Source organism: Mus musculus, chromosome X (genome assembly GCF_000001635.26).
Source record: "Mus musculus strain C57BL/6J chromosome X, GRCm38.p6 C57BL/6J".
Classification (NCBI taxonomy): domain Eukaryota; kingdom Metazoa; phylum Chordata; class Mammalia; order Rodentia; family Muridae; genus Mus; species Mus musculus.
Genome location: NC_000086.7, coordinates 134,021,467 through 134,031,301, shown reverse-complemented (window position 1 = coordinate 134,031,301; position 9,835 = coordinate 134,021,467).

Here is a 9,835-nt window from a genome sequence, read left to right as displayed (position 1 = left end):
TGGGTAGTTGTGAGCCACCATGTGGTTGCTGGGATTTGAACTCAGTAACTTTGGAAGAGCAATTGGTGCTCTTACCCACTGAACCATCTCACCAGCCAGGAAGTTTTTATTTGTAAGGGAATATCTACAGTCATCTTTGGGGACTTTTAAGCCATTATTGCATTCAGTAACTCTTCTCTCACTGCCTTTTCATCATCCAAGATTTCGCTGACATGGACATCAGTCAACTTGGTGGGGACCCCCTAAATCTCTGTTTTTCTTAATTCTTCATGTTTCTCAGACTGAAAAATTCCTGCCTTCAAGTTAAATTAGGCTCTTCCTTCCTCCTGCTAGGGCCTACTGTTAAACAGTTACAGTGACTTCTCCGACTCAGTTAAATATAGGTACTAGAATTTCTAGTGCATTCATATTTTAAATTTCTCATTCTTGCTTATATCTCATTCTTTAGATGATTGAAATGTATTAGTATATTCATCTACCTCTAGTCTCTTGCTTTAGATGCCTGCAAGTTGGTGGTGCTCTGTTGGTTTTTGTGATCAGTGTTGATTTTTTTTTTCTTCTAGTCAGAGATTGAAGCTTCTGCTTTTTTCTCTCATACGAGCACTGGGATAGGGAAAACAGAGATCAGTAATTAGGCAGACCCTAAGCAGGCTAGAATATTGTGAATAAAGACCACTTTACTTCCTCTGGGATTCCAGGGAGGGAACTGATGGCTGGCCCATTGCTTCATTTAGCTATTCCAAGCGGGGGGTGGGTGGGTAATGGGACAAAGCAAGGAGACATGGTGTTCTCATTCTATAATCCAGCATTTGGTTTTATTTTATTCATTTGGCATTTACATGGTTCTCAAGAACCTTTGACTCTTTTCTTGGCCTCCTACCAAGTTATTTGTGCTGGTCTCCATGGAGGAAGAGGGGACCTGAGGCTTCCTAACCTGGCATCATGTAAATGTTACTAAAAATAGTGACTTGTGCAAGGTTATACTGAAGTGTAGAAAGAAGACAGAAGAGATTTGGTTCCATTTACTCTTTTCCTGGTATTATGATTAAAAAAAAACATTTTTGTGTGTTGTGGAGTTACTTTAGATTTAGTAAAAAAATTGCAAAGATGGTACACAGAGTTTCCATATCTGCCAATACCTGCCCTATGCCTGCATAGCATCTTAGATCAGTCTGTATGTTTGTTATACTTAATGAACTATTATTGACACATAATCATAGCTAAAGTCTATACTTCGTTCAGATTTCCTTATTTTTATCTAATGTGTTTTTATTACTAGGATCGAACCCACGATGCAGTATTCCACGTTATTATTGTTTTCTTCATCTCTTCATGACTGACAGTTCCCACTGGCTTTCCTTGTTTTGGTGCTGTTAACTGTACTGACAGAAAAGTACCACTCTAGCCCAGAATACTGTGGCATAGTGTAAAGAGCATACTCTTATTGGGAATTACAAGATGTAATTGTATGCCTTGCCACAGTTATTTCTCTAAGGATGTGTAATAGAAGAGGATGAGTTCAAGCCCAGCCTGGGCTACATAGTGAAAACCCCGACTCAAAACCAAATCTTTCAAACTACAAAAGATTCTGCTATGTTGTACTTGAGCCATTAACAACTCATTTGAAGGAGGGTCTGAATACAGGCATGTTTAATAGAGCAAAAATTAGAGGAAGATGGGAAGGGTCATAATCTTTTGGTATCCTGAATAATAATAGTTCATGATTAGAGACAATATAAAAGCACAAAGTAAAAGCCATATGCCACAGGACCAAATTCCACTTTATAGCTGCGTGCTTTTGAACCTCATTGTCTTCATCTATGATAGAGGTATAATAACCAGAGGGGTTTGATGTGAAGAAGCTTAAGTGGGATAAAACACGAGTTTGAAAGATGATGAGTGTCAATGCTATTATTGTTAGTATTTTCAATTCTTGTTTAAGCCAGCTACTAGAATGTTACTGGCACTGTGTGTACTCATTTGTTTTGTTTGCTCTTTTTCTTTTTGTTTCTTAGATGGCCTGTGTTACTTTTATTTCCTTAAGTGTAGCTTTGATACGATCTGGTAATTGTTTTTTCATTCTTAGTTATCACTGAGAGGCTGAAAGTCACACCATTACTTTATACTGGAGACATGCAGGCTGAGGGGCAGAGAGAGGACTCTTCATCAGGTTACAATTCTAGGAACCAGTGGCTTGAAATAGACTCATTTTCCCTGTATTCTCATTTAGGTGGAGTCCCACTTGAGTCGTTACTAGTCTTGTTCTAGGCCATAAGCAAGTTGTTTTGTTGGATTGTGATATAGTTGAATCTTCATTAGACAACATTATCTAGAAGAACAGGACTAATAGACAGCATATATATATATATATATATATATACATACACATATATATATATATACATATGTACACATATATACATACACACATATACGTATATGTATATATACACATATGTACATATATATACATACACACATATGTATATGCATATACGTATATATACATATATATGTGTATATATATGTATATATACATGTATTTGTGTGTGTATATATGTGTGTGTATTGTGTATGTGTGTGTGTATTTTTAGATTGGTTTACAGAATACAGGCTGGTATTCCAACAATGTCTGAATGAATGCAGGAGAGTGAAATAATCTGATAATCACTTAGTCTCTGAAACTGGATGCTTCAGTCCCAAACCAGTGCCAGAAGCTTGGAGCTCCCAGGTGAACTTTTGGCATTCAGTTTGTTTTAAAAGGCAAAAAACCCCAAAAAACCAAAAACCAAAAAAACAGTTTAACATCAGAAGGATAGCAGCAACTACGGATGTATACCAATCATCACAATGAACAGCACAAGGAAGACTATAAATACTCTTTCAAAAATGTGATCAGAAATTCACAGGTAAATGGATAGAATTGGAAATAACCATTGTAAGTGAGGCAACCCAAACCCAGAAAGACAAATATCTCATGTCTTCTCTCATATGGAGATGTTAGCTTTTTAGTTTTACTATATGTTTCATTTCAAATACCCACAGAGGTTAGGAAGGTAGGAATGTGCCATGGGGAAGAAGGGAATCTTTTAAGAAAGGGAAATTGAATATAGTGTTATAAAGGGGGAAAGGATTGGGCTGATGTCACATTCCTTTAATCCCACCCTTAGGGAGTCAGAGGCTTGTGGATCTCTGTGAGTTTGAGGCCGGCTTGGTCTATATAGCCAGTTCTAGGACGACCAATGATACTACATAGTGAGGGTTTGTGGATCTTAAGAGGGGGTAGAAAAATGATGGGAGTCAGAGGTAGGGGAGGAATGTAAGGAGACAGTGTTTTCCAGACACAACAGGGCAGTTGCTGCCACAAACTCACAGCAGATATGGCAGCATTCACAATGCCTGTGAACACTCAAGCCAGAAAAAATAATCCCAGTATGGAGGGATAAAAGTAGCCATGAAGAAGTCCCACTCCTAGCTGAGGAAGTAATGACATTTGACAATGGCTGGAAGAGAGAGAACTGTTTTGCTTTAATGGTGTGAACCCCTGGCATAGTGACCACACACTAGGGTAGGCATTCCATCCAAAAGTAGTAGGCAAATATAAACATGACTGGTTGGGTTTAAGAAGGGGATGGGGGAGAAGGAAGTTAGGTGAGTAAGGAGGTGGGGCTGGATCTGGGAGGAGTCAGTCGAGGATGGTGCAGAATATGATCAAAATACATTGCATGAAATTCTCAAAAAATAAATAAAAACATTATTTAACAAAATATAATCAGTCCAGGCATGGTGATCTTTAACCCCAAGAGGGATTAAACTCAGGAGGCAGAGGCAGGAGGATCTACCAGTTCTAGATAACTTGGTCACACAGTGAGTTCTAAATTAGCCAGTGTATATAGTAAGATTTCATCTCCAAAAAATTGCAGTAGAAATTTTTTGTGGTGCTGGGTATCAAATCTAGGGCCTTGTACATGCTAGGCAAATAATCTACTTTGGAGCTATATTACTAGCCAAAGGATACAAAATTCTTCATTATATTCCCAGCAAATATAGTGTTTTCTTATCAGGTAAGCTCTTTAAAGATCCATTTAAGAAGAAATTGTTTTCTTTTTGCATAATTCTTTTAAAACTCTTTCATATTTAACTATGGATGAAATCCAAAATCTTCCCCAATGTCAGCACCATATACTAGATCCCTACATTTTTATGTCTTTAAACCATTTTTCACATATATGTCTGCTGTATTTTATTTTATAAATTCTTTCTTTATAGTATCAACAAATAAATTCGAACTTTACCTGGACTGATTTAAAGAAGTGCTAATATCTCATTGTCTCTTAAACTCTATGAGTCAACTTTTCTCTACAATGCAATGCTCCTTAATATATATTGTGACAATATGAAAAATTTAATGTTTTGGTATATTCTGCATAACCTCATAGTATTTGTGTTAATGTCTTTTTATGGGGGTCTGGAGGAATATATGTAGACATTCTAGTCAACATTGTACTAAGTACTTATTTATTCTTTTTTTGTAGTGCTGGAAATCAAACTTACACATGCTTTTTCTTGTAGTAAGAAAGAAGATAAAGACTCTACTATATCTAGAATACGTGCATCTACAAATTTGCAATCATTTGCTACACATCTGGCTCTTACAATCTTTCCACCTGCTCTTCCACAATTATCCCTGGTTCTTGGGAGTACAGAACTTGATATAACTGTGCCACATAGAGGTGCACACTCCACATTCTCTTATTCTCTGAATGTTAACCAGATGTGAGCCTCTTTATTAATTGCCATCCCCCATCAAAAGCAGCTTATATAATGAGGGTGGAGTGATGCAGGAATCTATAGGTTTGAACAGTTTAGCATTATGTCCATTTACCAGAATAATAGTATTGTGTTCTTCCTTAGGAATCTATGGATTTTGGGCATAGTAAATTCTACTAGGCATGGATTCTATCTTGTAGGGTGGGTTTTAAATCTAAGCAGAAATTGTTGCTTTATTCCTATAACAGTGCCACTATTTCGCCAGGTCAGTCATTATTATAGATTCACAGCAGGGTCGTATGCATAGAACCTTCCAGCACTATGAAAGGTAACCAATAACAAGGAAGCTTGCAGGCCAGTACCAGCTTGAGTTCTTCATATCCTGTGACTCAAGTATGTGGTTTCTTCAGCAATAGACTCTTACCATCAACTTCTGGATGGTTAAAAACAAAAGCGGTGGCTATAGCCTTTATTGTTTGGGAGGGTCAATGGGACTCCACTGCACACTGGACTCAGAGACTGTGACAGCAAACAGAAGATGGAATACAATCAAGACAGACAGAATCTGAGCATAAAGGAGGGGCAAGCTTATAATGTCCCACCCGCTAGATCAAGGACCACTGGGGACTGATCGCAGCTGGGTGAGAGTCGGTTTCTTCAAGGATACAGCTCCTGAGAGGATACCCATTCTCTGGTAGTTAACCACATGTACACATTAAGTGGGTTATAAAAAAAATCACATGAAGTTGGGAGGGGAAAGTTATGGTGTAGAGGGGGACTTGAAGGAGTGAAAGGGATGAATTTGATCAAATCACATTACTCAAGTGTATGGAATTCTCAAATCATTAAAGGATTAGAACCTTTATTCATGGTTGACCATGTGGGATCCATCACTGGCTGCTCATATTGCTATTTCTTGTTCTTACTAGCCTTGCTTTTATCCATGTCTGTGAAAGGAGCCTTTGTGTTGCAGCTGCTGTGTAAATAAAAACATGCCTATGAACAAACAGAGTTCCAGATTGGTGTCAAATATGCTTTAAAGCTACCAGAAAGGTGAATACAAGGAAAACATATATTTTGGTCATAGTTAAGCTTCCATATGTACTACCAGACTTTCAAAAAGAGCCTAGGGGATCAGATAGACTAATGGGAGAGACTTTTCAACAGAAAACATTGTGTGTATGAACTTGTGAAAGAATAAATGATTTAAAAATATCTTTTTATCCCCCCCCCAATAAAACAAACAGTATCACTTGCTTTCATCATTCCACCATACAAAGTACTGCACTTGTACTGAATTCTTTTATTCATAGAATTCGAGTGATGGGATGTAGGAACTTAATTACATGTGGTAATGTGAAACAGGGCATTAGGTAAACAGCCAAGGTCTAGAGTCAATGTAGAATGATAATTAAGAGGCTGAAATAAAACTGTGGGCATTTAGATTTTTTTAAATTGAGTTTAAAAGTAAGCCTGAAAGTCACAGGGCCACAAATGTAGGGACAGTTCTTTACAGCGTGCTCCTCATCCTCTTATCTCTAATATGCCCCTCACTGTGCGTGGGCCATCGCCAGTCGAAAGCTTAAAGCTATTTCCAACTTGAGCATTTACACACCCACCCAGGAGCTGGTTCAGAGCTCCCAGTTTGTTCTAATGCCTTTTTTTTTGCAGCCTAAAGATCTGTTTCCAGGCCACTGTGGTCTGGTCAATGTGGCAGTCACTGAAGTTAAATGACTAACACCTGTCAAGAACCGAAGGCCCCATAAATGGCGGTGGAGTGAAGTGTAGCTGCCATGGTACCTATCATCTTTATGAACACCACGACTGCAAACTGATGAAACCCCCAGGCTAAGGAGTTGATGGAGTGATCTGGTATTTTGTAGCAGAGGAAATATCACACTTGAAACTACCTACAAAGAATTGTCATTTGTGGGGCTCAGAGCTTATGAGGACTGGATGCTTTTCCAGAAGACCCAGATTTTATTCTCAGCACCAGTATGGTGGCCAACAACCAGCTGTGACTCCAGTTCTAGGGGATCTGATGCCCTTCATTGGCAATGCATGCATGTGGTGCACAAATGCACATGCAGGTGAAACACCCATGCATATAAGATAAAAAAAATAAACATTTTGAAAAGAGTTTCCATTTCCTCAAGAATAATAGCTTTTGAAAAACTCTTAATGTACTTAAAAACTCATCTTCTTTAACTGAATGTAGACTTTGTGTGTGAATAGGGAACAGTGAAATTTAGTTGGCAACAGATTTCCTTTTGTGCTGGTGACCAACCAATATATGAGATATCTCTCAGCAATATATGAGATATCCTCCAGTGTAACACAGGAAAGAATGAAGTGGCATTATAATACATTAGAATAGAGACACAGAATCTTTCTCATAAAGATATTCTTCCATGTTTCTAATACCCAGGAGGATGTTATGGCCTCTTCTAGAACTTTTACCTACAATGTGCTGAAGCAGTTGCAATCTCTCCTCCACTCCCGTCCCCACCCTCTCCTCCCTTCTCTATCCTTTCCTCTCTTCCCCTCCTCTTCCTCCTCTCTCCTTTTCCCTCTCCTCTTCTCCTGTACCCTTCTCTCCCCTCTTCTCCACCCCTTTCCTATCCTCTCATCTCCTTGCCTCTCCTTTTCCCTTTTTTTCTCATTCCTTTCCCTTTCTGTTTTGAGACCGAATTTCATATAGCCTAGAGTAGTCTTGGTTTTAGTTAGATTTTCTGTTGCTGTGATTAAACACCATAACCAAAAGCAACTTGTGGAGGAAAGGGTTTATTTCAGCTTAAAATTTCACATCACAGTCCAGTGTGGGAGAAAGTCAGGACGAGAACCCAAACAGGCAGGAACCTGGAGGCAGGAACTGAGGCAAAGGCCACAAAGGGGTGCCGCTTACTGGCTTGCTCTTCATGGCATGTTTATCCCGCTTGCTTATAGAATCCAGGACCATCACGCTAAGGATAGCATTACTTACAGTGAGTTGGACCTTTCCACATGAATCATCAATCAAGAAAATGTTCCATAGACTTGCCCACAGGACAATCTAGTGGTGATGTCTTAGCAACTGTGGATCCTTCTTCAGAAATGACTCTAATTTGTGTCTTGTGGGAAGCCACATGTGCCGTTGCAGAGTGGCGCTGGCTACTGCTGGCCACCACGCATAAGTTTGGGCAAACAACCAATGTGTACATATGCAGTAAAGTTTTTTGCCAAGATACTGCCTGGCCCAGGCATGATAATGAGGTTCTGAGAGTATAACCAATCAGATGTGAGACATGCAAATGAGGTATGATAATGAGGTTCTGAGAGTATAACTAATCAGATGTGAGACATGCAAATGAGGTTCTGTGAGGTACTGAGAGAGTAACCAATCAGATGAGGAATATGCAAATAAGGTATAGTGCATAACCAATCCGGGTGTGAGACACGCCTCTCCTAGGCCTATATAAGCAGCACCAGTTCTGGGCTTGGAGTCTCTTTGCCTCTGCAATCAAGCTCTCCCAATAAATGTGTGCAGAAAGATCCTGTTGCAGTGTTGTTCTTGCTGGCGAGTCGGGCACGCACAAGAGTGCCTAACTTGGAATTCTCAATAACCTTTTGACTCTACTTCCCAAGAGGTGGGATTTTAGGTATGTACCTGCACACCTGAGAATCTTATTCCCTTTACATGTTTTATGGAAGAAATCACTAAATATTGCTGGCAGGAATACACTGCGGCTGATCCTGTGCTATGGAGCAGCCTTGTTGATTGCTTGCTAAATGTTTTATCCGGGTACTGGAGACATCTTGCACGTCTACCAAAATGTGAACTCTTCCCTAGCGAAGAAGCGCCACCTTTGTACTAGCAGGAAGAGTACTCCTTCCTTGTCTACAGGGCATGTGTTCTAAGATGCCTGAAACCATACGTAGCATTTGGCCATATAAATATATACTGCATCAATATATTTTTACCTATTACAAAGTATTATTTATAAATCAGATACAGTAAGAAATTAACAATGGCTTATATATCTTAGCAGCTTTAAGACATTTGGTTTTTGGTTTTTTGTTTTTAACAATTGTAGGGAGGCTATGCTGTTCTGCACCCCTCAGGCAGTCACAGGGCTAGAGCTGCATTTGGCTTGGCTCACTTCTTTACCTCCTCCTCCTCCTCCTCTTCCTCCTCCCTCTTTTCATTTTATTTTTTATTTATTTACTTTACATCCCGCTCATTGTCCTTCCTCCTGGTCACCCCCTCCAACAACACCCCTGTCCTCTGAGAGGGTGGAGGCCCCCCTGGAATGTCAAGTCTCTGCAGGACTACTTGGCTAGTTTCTTTTTCACCATAGAACTTTTAATTTTCTCTACACTTTTGTGAAATTCGGAAGCTCTTCCTCTCTCTTTGAAGTAGTCTATTTTTTCCTATCCTGACTATTCTCGTGAAGTCACATGAAGGTGACTTCTAAGTCCAACATCTTTTCCAGAAGTCTCCTTGTTGATGGTAAAATGTTGGATACTGATTTGAATTTTTATGTAGCTGCAAATCTTGTTCTGGGCCCTGCTTTTATGCATCTCATCAATTTTGATACATCTTTGTCTTGTCTCAAAATACTGCATATGCATGAACGAATTTGTAAAGGAGAGGATTTCAGAATCAGAGAACAGAGGGATGCAGATGGAAGAGGTAGAGAAGAGGCAGAGAGGGACAGAAGAAGAAATAGGGATGGAAAAATCTTGATTTAATGAAGTGAGGCATGAAAAAAAAATGGAAATTATTACCGATACTACAGTGAGAAAAATGATAGGGCAATATTGTGAACAAATGTAACCTAGCAAATTAGGCAGTCTACATGAAACAGAAAAAGGAATAGTATGCAATACCAAAATCTACTTTAAAGGGAATGGGAATCTGAATGGATCTGTAATAGTAAAGAGAGATAGCAGTGATCACCATTCTTTCACAAGGAACTCAGGCTTAGATGGCTTCCCTGATGAATTCTACCAGACATTTAAAGAACAAGTACCCATATTATTTCTCTCAGATATTAGGAAAAGAAATACTTCCAAACTCACTAGA